This window comes from Suncus etruscus, chromosome 1, assembly GCF_024139225.1.
Source record: "Suncus etruscus isolate mSunEtr1 chromosome 1, mSunEtr1.pri.cur, whole genome shotgun sequence".
In the NCBI taxonomy this organism is placed as follows: Eukaryota; Metazoa; Chordata; class Mammalia; order Eulipotyphla; family Soricidae; genus Suncus; species Suncus etruscus.
The window spans coordinates 129248495-129262656 of record NC_064848.1 but is presented as its reverse complement, the minus strand read 5'-3'; the positions used below and the strand labels follow the sequence as shown (position 1 = coordinate 129262656).

The 14162-nt window shown below is 33.2% G+C and overlaps 1 protein-coding gene across 1 annotated transcript in view; it reads right to left on the bottom strand.

Annotated features, from left to right (window-relative positions):
* The window catches only part of KCND2 (potassium voltage-gated channel subfamily D member 2), a 565220-nt gene that overhangs the window by 79632 nt on the left and 471426 nt on the right, over positions 1 to 14162 (bottom strand). The window lies entirely within an intron of this gene.

Sequence of the window (14162 nt, the reverse complement as noted above, 5' to 3'; positions counted from 1 at the left end):
ATCATACTATCAACTTCTTGAAACACAATGTACATTGTGAGATCGTCCCTCTACATGTAATCTGACAAGAAGGAAAGATATGTGAGAACTTACAGAATCATACACGATTTCTGCATTGAATCTTCACAGGTATAATGACTCAAAAGAATCCTCAGCACTCACATGATCTTTATGCTAAGGATAGTGCCTGGTTTTTAAATGTTCGTTTTGTAAGGGTAATAATATAATATCAGGAAGAAATTGGTGACATAACAGAGAGCATAGTTAGATACTGTTCAGTAAATAAAAGACAAATGGAGTCTCTTTTTTTGTTTTGTTTTAAAAATATAAGTTTTTGAAATACAGACTTTACCTTTATCAGCTTTCACTTATATCACTACTAATGAGAGCTATGGTGAATTGTTTATCCTTCAGGCTTTTTAGTGTTATCCAAAATAAGAAACAGAGACACTTATGAGAGACCTGAAATATTCTGTGGCTATGAGTTGGTCTGATTTGCAAGACTTCTGATTTTATTAACTGAATATTAATGGGACTAGAATAAAATACATTATTAGCTCAGCATTCTGCTACAGTTATATTATCTAAAAGAGAAATACATGCACCTTGTTAGACTATCCCAGGAATGCTTCATGACTTGTTTTGGATTAATCTTTGTCTCCTTGAAAATAACTTCTACTTAGAAATAGTGCTTTAAGACATAAGGCTTAAGGCACTGAAATGTGGCATGATGACTTGAACTCCATCAAACATATTTTAGCAAAGATGAACTTGCTGTAATTTAAGGCTCTGGGTGTAAGGCCACCTCAGGCTAGCATGAATACAAAGAGTTCAGTGCTCTGTACAAAATTAGACCTTGTTTCGACAGAGGCTTTCTAAGTAATCAGCAATATCTCTTTTGCTTTTAGGTGATGATGAAGCACTCCATTTTCTTGTTACAGCTATTTTACAAATATAGGTTCTATTTGGAGATGGCCTCTATTATCACAATGGCTCAAATAAGAAGCTAGGGAAACATTAAAAAAAAAGAAAGAAAAGGAACAAGGCTGTTTAAAATAGGTCAGAGTAGAATTATCAATCATCTGTATTTATTCCATCAATGCCACCATTACTTTATCTACATTCAAGTTCTAACAACACAAGCCTGCTGACACTCAGAAGTACTATTTCCAGGGGTTACTCCTGGCTGTCTGCTCAGAAATAGCTCCTGGCAGGCACGGGGGACCATATGGGACATCGGGATTCGAACCAACCACCTTTGATCCTGGATCGGCTGCTTGCAAGGCAAACGCTTCTGTGCTATCTCTCCGGGCCCACTATTTCCACTTTTAATTTCATTTTTATTAATAAAAATCAAAGATATTTAATATATTAGTTACTCAGAATTCATAGGGAAATCTTATCTTAAATTTTACTTAGATTCAGTACCACTACTTGTTTTTGTCTTGACTGTGTGATCAGTTTATACTGCCATCCTCACATTTGCATACTCTTGTACCACCTTCTCTCTCTGAACATAGAATATTCGATGCATAAAATAATCAAATAGTATATACATTAAAAATAGTGAACATATTTAAATATTTTCAATGCTTATACCTTTTGTTAGTATCTTAGATAAAAACTTTTATATGAGTTTTGCATGTTTGTTTCTTGAAAGAGTGAAAAGAATAATACTAGCTAGCTCCAATTAATTCTCTTTGCATTCTTTTTCAAGAGAATAAAGCCCTTCTGAGTTTCACTATCAGCAATGTAATCTACAGTCTCTAGGATCGTCATTATTTGTGTTTTTGTACTGATTTATTTAAGATATGTGAAACAGTATGTCAACAGTAGGCTAAAGTCCCTCCTCCATCTCTACTTGCAATGTCCTCATCAAAGAAAGCAAATAAACAACTGTGAGACTTCTTTATTTATTCATCAAATACACTCTGAGTGATAGGCATTCACTTGAAGCTTGATATAAAACTTGGCTTGGAATGCAAGAAGGAGAGAGTAATTTATTCACTTAGTTGCTTTTCTTTCAGAATTGCTTAGAAGTCAGAATTTAATCATATTTTTCAAGTGAAAGTTACCACTCAGTTTTTATGTCAGATATTGATGTTTTGTTGCTTTTTCTTAGTCTTATAGCTTTCTTCTTTTCCTAATATTTGCTCAAATTCTGGGTAACTTTTTTTATATTTTTCTGAGAAAAGTAGCATCCAATCAGTCTCCATGAGATAAACCATATGTTGCTAAAGCCAGTCTTAGAAATTCCATGTGTTGTTGCCATGATTTAAAAGATGAGTGAGTTTTGTCCAGTAGGATAGTTGAAGAGTCTATTAATTTCCTGACATATGGAAACATCTATCCTTTACTCATTTCAGAACCTGTTCTATGAAGAGGTAATCCAGATATTATGATCACCTTAAAATTATAAGTAAAAATATCACAAATCTGCAGAATTATAGCAGAGAAGAAAAGTGGAAGAAATCTATCAAGCTGTTGAATCAACCATGGGCCTGCCCAATATCAAAGTTCATATTAAGACATAATTTTTTTCTTGAAAGTATTTTAAAGTTACTTCTTTCCTTTGTCTCTCCCTGCAGTGCTCATTATACTAGTTTAGATAGGTGGTTGTGGTTCAGGCCTGTGGTTAAGGCCTGAAAAGTTGGTGTTAAGACCCATGATGCAGAACACTCAACCCAGGAATAGTTGGGCACCACCAGGGCTTGCACTCAGTTGTGTCCAATTGATACTTGGTACCAAATTCAGGCTTGCACCTTGCCATTTTGAGTCATCCTGGTAAAAGCTAAAGCAAATATTAACTGATATAGGCATGCTCATGTTCCTATTCAGGTAACCCTAGGTCATTGATTCATTTCTCTTTTTTTAATATATTTTATATAATTATCTTTATTTAAACACCATGATTACAAATATGATTATAGTTGTATGATTACAGTCATATAAAGAACAGCCCCCTTCACCAGTGCAACATTCCCACCACCAATTTCCCAGATCTCCCTCCTCCCCACCCCCCACACACCTGTACTCGAGACAGGCTTTCTACTTCCCTCATTCATTCACATTGTTATGATAGTTTTCTAGGTGCAGCTCATGACATGAAGCTCATCACATAGAGTGATGAGTGCAGTTGGAGAGATAATATCTTTTTTTAATTTTTGGCTCAGGGGTCACTCCTAGCTCTATGCTCAGAAATCGCTCCTGGCAGACTCAGAGGACCATATGGGATGTTGGGATTCAAACCACCATCTTTCTGCATACCTCCATGCTGTCTTTCCTGCCCCTATTGATTCATTTCTTAATTCACTTTAGCTGTATTGTACTGCTTAAGAACAATAAAAGAGTGTTAGGGCAAGAAAGACAGTACAAAGGGCTAGAGAGAATTCACTGTAGGTTGGAGGTGCTGAATTTAACTCCCAGACAACAGGGCCTCCCAAGTGGCCCAGCACTGCAGCAACCCAAGAACAGAACCATCAGACAAGCACCATCAATTGATTGTCACAGGGAGTGGCTTTTAGGATCCTGATCATCAAGAGGATTTTCCCCCAAAGCAAAGTGTTAACTTTCAATAACCATGAAAGTGGCTAATTAGTTGGACCAGAAATGTTATGTTACTTCTGTAAAACTTCTGTAAAAAACTAGAGATAGTTTTTGACTGGCTCCCTTGTACATATTGGCAACTTACTGATAGAATAGCAAATAATAGGAATATTTATTCTGTTTAAGTCTAGTTTAATTCGCAGTCTTATATTTTAATCTACTCTGAATTCTATCTATCTGGAAGAGTAATCATTATTCAAAATTTATCTAAAATAGTGCTGATTATGAATGTTTCAATAATATAATTTATTATGTGTAGCAACAAATGTCTTACTCTCGTTTTATTAATATTATATTTTATTTCTCCACACATTGAAGGAAATAATTGATGTAATGAAAACAAACTTCACTTTGAGAAAATGAACAGAAATTTGTGAATTTATGTTTATGTCACTGAACTAGTAAAAGGAAAAGTAGTGCAATATTACTATTGTACTAATGAAGTGGATTGCTTTTAGTTATGATAGCTTATATTCTGAGTTTGAGATTACATTTTTGAAAATAAGACAATAAACTATAATTAAAGGTAATTTGTATTCATTACATAATGTAGGATTTAATATGTGCGTTCAAAGAGTATCTTTTCTACTGCATGATTAAACTGTGCCTTTTTGGGAATGTCATTTAATAAACTTTAAATTAGCATTAGCTGCTTAGTTAGCCTAATTATGTTATTATGTGAAAAATAAAATACATTCATATGGACATCCAGCAAAGAGTATTTAGTGTATAGTATTAAAAATAATCCTAAATTGCATGTAAAAACAGTACTTACTCATGCTCTAGCTGTTTTTTCTTAGTCATCTCACTGGCAAATAGACTTCTCATATTCAGGAATGAAAAGCTGATTAAATATGACCAAAAGACATAGAGAAATGTCAAAACCAATGTTCATTTATTTATAGGCAATGGTTTGATAGCAATTAAGGAAAAAGTTTTGTAACTGCCTATCACATTTATGTTTGTTACTTTATTTTATAGAAGTAGACAGAAGAATCATTTGTTAGTGATTCATTTTTAAATATTTCTAGCAGAAATGTCACCAGATGTTGGCACAGGTGAAAATAGTGCCTACAAAATAATCATGTTTAATTAGAGCTTGATCATCCTGCATCTTTCCCTCAACTTCCCCATTTCTCCACCTATCAAATCTCTCTACAGACAATAATAGAATCTGGAAACATGACAGATGGAAGGGATTTTAGTCATCATTAAATGTCATCTTGACATCCCCTGCACCTTCATCCATTGAGGAAATGCTGAGACAGAGAAATCTACATTTCTTTCATTATTTAGTTGCACCAAAGTTCTTGGAACTTCTGTTTTCTGTCTATTATTGGAAGAAAGAATATTCACAGGTAATCTCCATGCTTTAGGGAGCAGGCATATCATCTAAATTCTTTGATGACAATGATATCTCACTTGATGGAAATGAAAATGGCCTATGTCAAAAAAGTTAGAAGACACTTAAGTAGGTAAAGATATAATGCTAAAGGAACCCCTATTACAGTTGGTAGGACTGTCATCTATATCAGTCTTTATAGGAAACACCAATATATAGAACCATATTAGCTTATTAGTCAGAGGTTTTGAAAAGCATCAGGACATGTAACTTTTGGTTTAATATTTGGATGATTATGAACTATAGTAACTATATTTGGATGTGCCTTACATTCATTTTATTGAAAGAGTAAGCCTCAGTTTCTCCGTTGCCTAATGAAGCTTTATTTTAGCTGATTTAGGTCTTGATTTTAGACACCTCTACAAACTCCTGTACTCATTCTGAAAATGTGTAGTTTACTATTTCTCCAAACCATAATTCTTTCCTGGCTCTTGGGCTCACAGGAGACCAAGATAATGGACAACATCCAAGGAGATGTTAAAATAAAATAACTTTAAAGGTCCTAAATATATAAAGGGTGTTAGTCTTATCTTAACAACACAGATGGACCCTAAATTAGCAATACAACTCTAGGAAATAAATGTAAATCCTCTGATACTTTGTTTTATAATTAACACAAAAACCCAGTTTTCCTATAAAATCCCTAGAAAAACAAGGCATACTTAATTTAGTCCTATACGAGGTTACTACTCCTTGCTTGAGAGTTTCTTTCTCTTCTACTTATTTTCCAATGAACTTTCTGTATTTTAACTCTTAGTATGAGCATCTTTTACTCAATATTTTCACTTTTAAAAATGTTGAAGAAACTGAAACCATGGACAGACACAAAGACCCACCTCAGTGTTCCTACATCATTGTAAAAATTAAATATATCACTTCCCTAGAATCTTGTTTCTTTATGTATTTTTAAACAAGTATTTGTTAAGTGATTCACTGTATTTAGAAGGCTAAAATAAAGAAATCTTGCAGAACATACAGAATTGATATCCTCTTCTCCCAAGGAGTTTATGTGGTGTTTGGTTAAACTGAAGGTAATTGTTCATAAGTTAAAATAATGAGAACTTAGCAAATGGTTTGAAAAAAAAAGGTGGTGGGCTGGGAACAATGGATTGTTGGCCAGAAGATAATCTACTATGATACTTGGTCAAAAATTGCATGTTTTTGGCACTTGTGCTCTTGTGCCTTGAAACTTGCTTTATTTACTTACTTACTTATTTATTTAGTCTTATATGTTTGTTATGTGGCCATTGTATTAGGCATTCAGCCAGTATTATATCTGGCTGAAATGGGGACAAACTAGTGCACTTATTGGGATTCAGGTCTAGCATCAAAAATGTAATGTGTGCTTAGCAATAACTAAAATATGGCAAATGACAGTATATTAATCATACCCAGAGACAGTAGAGAATTGGGTTGGAAGAACCAGCCAACGATATGAAGCTTACCACAAAAAAGTGGTGAATGCAGTGAGAGAAATAACTATACTAACAACTATCATGACAATTTTAATGAGTGAGAGAAATAGAATGCCTGTCCCAAATACAAGCAGGGTTTGGGGGAGGAGTGAGTTGGGGGGCATTGGTGGTGGGAAGGTTGCACTGATGAAGGGGGTGTTCTTTTTATAACTGAAACCCAACTACAAACATGTTTGTTATTATTGTGCTTAAATAAATATATTATAAAAAATAAAATGTAAACGTGAAATAAGATACTGAAATTTCAATGTTAAATCATGATCATGACTGTTATCAACCTAATTAGACAAAATAAACAATATAAACATTATTTTATGACTGAAACCCAGCTATAAAATTGTTTGTAATCATGATGCTTAAATAAAGATGATATTAAAAAAATTAAAATAGGGGCCGGAGAGATAGCACAGCGGTAAGGCGTTTGCCTTGCATGCAGTAGGATTGTGGTTCAAATCCTGGCATCATAAGGTCCCCTGAACCTGCCAGGAGCAATTTCTGAGCATAGAACTAGGAGTAATCCCTGAGCACTGCTGGGTGTGACCAAAAAATACCAAACAAACAAAAAATTAAAATAATAAAACATGGCAGCTTGTAGTAAATGTAGAAGAGAGATGGGACTGGAAGTTCCTACTCTCTTTCAAAGATGGAAAGCAACCAAGGAGATGGTGCATTTGTATCATTCCTATCTTCTAAGTTACATATGAACCAGGTAAGACACTTAATTTCTGTTTTTCAGCTTCATAGGAAGATGAACTTCCTCTGAGTCCTGCTCCTTTGGTCCATGGGAGTGTTCATATGTTGCTGACTATTGTTCTCTGACTGTTATTTCTGTTAAGAGGAGCTAGGGATGACTCCCTTTTAAAAATGCCCTCTAAGAGGCAGCAATTCACATGTAAATGACCAGAGTCAATTTTCTTATCTGTATTTACCCACATTTAAATCATCTCTAAATTCTTTCTCTATCTTAAACTATTAGTAGTCACCTTGTGAAGAGCTGACTCCAGTAGTATTAAGGGAAGGAGAAAAATCAGTTTAAAAGAACAAATTAGTAAGTAAAAATTTCCTTTTTTTGCTATATACAACTTAGCATTCTTTAAATCATTTATAAAATGTACTTTCATAACTAAAGGGGACAAAGAAATAAATTTAATAGAGAAGTCTTTAAAAGAAATGCTGAACTTGAGATCCTTTTTTTTTTTTTTTTTTTTTTTTTGGTGGTGGAGATGGTGGTGGTGCACACTCAGCTATGTTCAGGGTTTTCTCCTGACTTTGTACTCAGGGATCATTCCTGGCAATGTTGAAGAACCATATGCAGTACTGGACTTGAACTCAGGTCACTTACAAAGGAGACAAGTACCTCACCTGTGCATAGGGGTTCGAGCTATTCCATGACTTCATATTCTTATGTGAGCAACAGAATTTTCACTTCAAGAGCTTGGTTAAATTATTTTTAAAAGCAGGTAAAAAATAATTAAAAGAGCTCAAGTAATTTTGTGTATAAATATGCTGTCAATAAACATTTAAACATATGCAGGAGAGTCTTCTTTTGTGATCGCTTTCTAGTCCCAAGGGAATCATTTAAAAATGAATCATTTGATTCCTCTTTCAGTCAAAAGATTAAACCGTTTTAATTTTCCAAGGGAAGAAGCCCCCAAAGCCACATAGAAGTTTTTAGTCCTACCCTAATATAAACTAAATTCTCCAAAATGCCTGCCTCTGAGGTAAACAAAATCCATTAAATAGTAGTTATTAAGCCCCGTGAACAGAAAACAATATTAGAAGCCTAAAAATGATAGCTTTGAGGCAATGAAACTCATTGAAAGTAGGGTATAAAAGCAGGGATAGAAAAGGGAGTGGGATCATTTAGTATTAAAAAAGAATATTTTGATGAAAAATATAACTAATTAACATTTTCATTGTTACTTTCAATAAAATTCTCAAGATACTTTATAGAACACAAATAAAACCTCAGGGTAGATGACCAGATTGGAGTAATACAAACAGGAAGAGTATGCACTCACACAGAGAAACATCAGTGTTTATGGAAATGTAACTACCAGTCACCCTGTAGTATATATATTATTTATCACATTTAATACTTTTAAAGGGCTTAACATGTAAGAACAATTTTGATTTTTTTCAAAAGTACTATTAAATGTATAACTCTAGAGTCAGGTACAATTGAGGCAAATTTCAGAAATTTCAGAGTGCAGGATGTTAGAAATAAAGTCAGTGATAGTCCATTTTCAAGTCAAAACATTTAGCTTAAAATGGAAAATTACTGGCAGCATGACTAAATAATGACTCATCTACTAATAGAGACTTTGAACAAAGGGTATTAAAAGGTAGTCAAAGCAGAAAATGCCTAGAAGCTACAGAGCACAGACCTTTGGAAAGCCTTTCAACCACAAAGAACAATGGCTTTGGAGACAACTAAAACCCAAACAAATAGGATTATGCTTTCAAATTATTCAAGAAATTTTAGGCAATACCTGGAAAGATGACTGCATATTACTCAATCAATAAAGAACTAGAGAAGAGACTTGTACATTAGGTAATATAATGATTTTGGGGGTCAATTTGAGAGTGCCTACTTCCTAGGTACCCAATTTTGCAAGATTGTCAAAAGGCCTAACTTTCTCTGTGCTTCATAACAAGTGTTTAGTCTTGGAATTTTGAAAGTGGAAAATATGTTTTTCACTTTGTATGAAATACTATATAGCTGAATAAATTAGGAAACTAGAAAGGGAAATACACAGCACTTATTTAGCTTCTGGTATGAATTTAAGTTTATTTTTTTTGCTAAGGTCAGATTTTCCTGGCCATTTTAATATTCAATAGTAATAATAAAGTTTAAATGTAAGCAATGATAGCACACTACATGTGTTCTTCTCAGATAAGGCTTATTTTAAATAAGTGGAGTGGAGAATCAGACTTACTTTCAATTGTTTAAGACCCTTTAGTTTATTGACAAGTAAAAAATAATGATTGTATGTCTAGTAACATATAGAGATGGAACACTGACTAAACTACATGGAATATTGATTAACTTTAAGAATCTTAAGTAAACATTTGTTATACATAATCTTATTGACCTGGAAGTAAGCTTTAATCTTTTTAAACTCAAATCTAGAAGCTGGAACTATAGGACAGTGAATAGGGCATTTACCTTGTATGTGGCTGACTCAATTCTATCCCCAGCATCCCATATAATCCCTAGAGCCTGCCAGGAATGATTTCTGAATTTAGGACCAGGATTACACCCATAAGTGCTGTCCATATGGCCTCAACACAAAACAAACCAACAAAACCAACAACCAACCAACCAACCAACAAAACCTCATAAACCTGCCTTAGGGTCAGAATCATAGTACTGTGGGTAAGGTGCTAGTCTTGCGTGCTGCATACCTAGGTTCAATATCTGGTATCCCTGATATGATCCTGGATAAATTCTTGAATGCAGAGCCAGATGTGGCCAAAGCAAAACAAAACAAACCCATAAAGCCATTTTAGTTAAAGAATTAAAGAACTAATTCATATTAAAATGCTTTCTTAGAGAAGTTGGTCTTTGGATCATCATAGTATTTTGCAAACAAAAATGAAAATAAGAACACTACATATAACCATAGAAAATAATGTTTTAAAGATTGGCATAATCTCACCTTGTTGTTTTTGATGTCTTAGGAAGTAGGTGATCCTATGTCTCATCTTCTGAATATTCAGAATTTTATAATTTAAAGTGCAATTAACATCAGCATTTTATCTTATACATGTACATATATACTCATAAATATATGTATACATGTATAATATGCATGTTCATGAATGTTTTCACCAACAATCATCACGGAAAGGCAACAGCAGCACCTCCTTCACAAACACTAAATGGTGACAACTACCAAAAAAAGAAAGGAGAGAAAAAAAAGAAAGAAAATTGGAAGAAAAAAGAAAAAAAATGGACCCAGCAAATAAAAATAAAAATAAATCTCTAAATAATAACCACAAGCGTGAAAAAGAAAGAGAAAGTGGAAGAAAAAAGAGAAGGAAAACAAAGTAAAAAACTAACAAATCAAAACAAAAAAAGAAAAAGTATGGGCGCTGGAGTGGTAGAGTTTGGCGTTCCCCCTACTTTTTTTTTTTTTTTTTGCATAGGCACAGTAAGCATTGGGGAAGAAAGGGAATTCCCGTGGCCTAAGAGATTCAGGGTTTCTCCATCCTTGAAGCATACCATCATGGGATCAACCCCTGGCTCCATATATACTCATTACCCCACCCCAAAGGCTTTTTTGGGATGCCAGGAAAGTTTCCTCTCGGTTGTGTGTGAGAAAATCAAGTCCTTTTTCTCCCCTTTTTCTTATCCTTTTTATCTCCAATGACGGTGAAATGGATGCTCAATCTACAACAAGCTTTAAAGTGGAGACCAGTTGCACTAGCATACTGGGGGGTAGAGGAGGGAGATATGGGATGCATACTGGGAACAGGGGTGGAGGGAGGACAGCACTGGTGGTGGGAATGCCCTTCATTCATTGTCACTATGTACCATAAATGATGCAGTGAAAGATTTGTAATGCACTTTGGTCACAATAAAAAAAAAACACTAAATGGTAAGAAAGTTTATGAGATTCACAATGATTTCATTAGATTAGAATCATTGTTACATGAATTTCCTACTCCTTTGTGGGAACTACTTCACTCAAAAGTGACTCGCTACTAACAGACGTTTTGCTGCCTGTTATATATTTGCAGATATATTCTTCACATTCTCTACTTTCACTAAATCTAATTAAAAAATAGTTTGAATACACTTGAGATTTCTGCCTCCATTCAGTTGCAAATACTTTATTCTAGTTGACTCCAGTCTTACATTTTAGCAGCATGATCACTGTCAGTGTCTCTAAGATAAGAATATCAGGTTTAAATTATTGTGATCAAATACTTACTTGGTTGTTCCATAACAATTGTACATTGGACTGATAGAATGTTACTTTATTAGGTCTCAACTGTACAGTTATAATTTTATGATCTCATATTTCAGTACTTCAGCAATATAGTAAAACTGATTACTTCAGATAAATCCATTAAAAAAAGTTAACTATCTTAGTTCTGATATAGGTAGTGGTCAACCAGGTATCTCTTTTCTATCTTGAATCATCAACAAGCTGTATTCATAAGCATCTTATCCACCTAATTTAAAAACACAATGGGAAAAATGATCTTTGGAAACTAAAAAATATTTCTAGTTACAAGGGCTAATATATGTAGAGCATTTCCTAGATGAAATGCAAATTAGAAATCAAGATTTTTACTTCTCAATTTATATTTGATGTATTTAAATAGAATTTTAAATTAGTGTGACTATTATATAATGCAATTTTGTTGCTAATGTAGAATTCCTATAAATTCTTATAAATTACAAATTTAGTGAATGTACTGTTAAGCTAGATTTAAAATACTATAGGTTATTCTATAACCTAGAAAGACAATCCATAAATTAGTTGATGCAGAGATGAAACAGTGGGACTAAATTAACTCTAAGTTGCAATTAACTGAAGTGAGATACATCCACTTTTTTATTTTTAGTATTTTTAGTTATTGATAAAATTTTAATTGCAAAAATCATGACACCACCAACAAAAATAATTTCAACATTGACATCAGAGAAACAACTGTTCTAAGGAAATAAATATTAGCATTTATTGAGCACCTATAAATGCTTATTTGTTTTTAGTGATAAATAGAAAATTAGGTGAGCAGAAGATATTTTTTTCATAGTTTATGAACTAACTAATCAAGGGGCAATTTTCACATAGTTCATTATAATGCTCTGAAAAATCAGGTTGCTGAAGAATAAGAAATTATGAAAGTAGCAAAACCTTTGAGGTCATTTCCATTTTTGACTCCCATAGTTCTAGAAGTACACAGGTAGGTGAGATATAGAAATAGGTATGTGGCAGATGGGAAGTCTCTCTACAATCCTTTCTTATACATATTCGAGAGATTCAGACATATGCTTTACATATGCATAAATTCAAAACATAAAAATAGTAGAAACTCAAAAAGAATAATAAATTTGAAATTGCAAGAAATTAGCAAGCTTTTGTACTATGGAATTTGTAGTATTGAATTTAAAAAACAAGAGATAAATAAAAACTTGTGCCTCATTTTTAAAACAAAATATAGGATAGAATAGAAGTAACTTTCCCCAAAATCCGTAGAAAAGAAATTATGGATTTTTGTGTTTTGTTTTGTTTCTGTGATATAATGCTGTGCTTAGGGCTTATTCTTGGCTCTGTCCTCAGGAATTGCTACTGGAGGTGTTTTGCTGCTTACAAGGCAAATGCTCTATCTGCTGTACTATCTCTTCCTTGGAAAGCTGTGTTTTTTTAATTCTATTCAAGTCTGAGTTAGATGAAGTTTAAATTGAAAAATTGCATAATTCTGTAAAAATCAAGCAGTTGTTTTCTAAAAGTGATATACATTGAAAGTATATTAGTTTCAAGTTATATTTTATTAAAATCATACTTTATTATTTTAATATTTTATTTTATTCTAATGTCATAAGTTGAACAGAGAGGCTTACATTTGCAAGACACACACTCTTGTGGAGCCATATCCTCAGTCCTAGTGTATTATACTTAGAAAAACAATTCCAATAAAATTGAAGTGAAATGCAGTTATATTAAATCTGAAGGCACATATGATTGACCATGAAGCCAAAAAAATTTATTAAACTATAGAAGTGGAAAGATATACCAATATATCATCATAAAATGTGAATATAGTTTTTAATAGAGGATGGGGAATATTTAATAATAGTAAAGATTATGGTATTTATCTAAAATATTTATCTAAAAAAATCCTCAACACAGACTAACTGGATCAACTTATGGCTCTCACTCAGGACAGTCTAGATTAAATTGACTATCTCCACCATCACTCATAAACTCATTACTTTATTTTTCAACCAATTTACATTTACTGAATTCAGATCATACCTCTCTCCTCCCCAGACACAAATAATGTACTTAAAATTCTAAATCTATTATCTTGATTTACAAATAAGTTTATTAATAGAATTAATATTCTTAAAATGCCTTTGGCCCATTTTAGAAGGTTACCTGCATATGACAGATTTGTGGGAAGTTATTTAAGAGGAACTTTTATAAGTGCTAATTGTGTTGACTTATGAAAGTCAACTTATGAAAGTTAGACAGGGGAAGAAAGTCTATTAAAGAAAAAAAAAAAAGAAAACACTTCATGGAGTGCAGGATGCTTGGCATACGGATTGACAGGAAAGGCAGACGTTGATTATTGCAGACAGAAAGTGCATTTCATACTATGATGAGGACTTGAATTTTATTTTGTAGGCTATTGTGGAACCACTGAAATATTTATAGCAAGGGAACAACACAATAAGATTTGCATCTTGGTAAGCTCATTCTGGCTGAAGTGAGGATTGATTAGAGCAGAGCCAAAAGCAGGAACCTGAAAGGAAGTTTATGAAGCTTTTAAGTGAGAAATATCTTCTGGAGGAGGATGAATTTGAGAGCTGTAGAATTAATACTATTTGGAAATCAAAACAGAAGGGCAAATGAAGAGATTCAATATAAAATAACAATACTCAGATTTCTGCTTGAGTATTTGGTTACAATTAGATGCCTATGGAAATCAATAAAAAA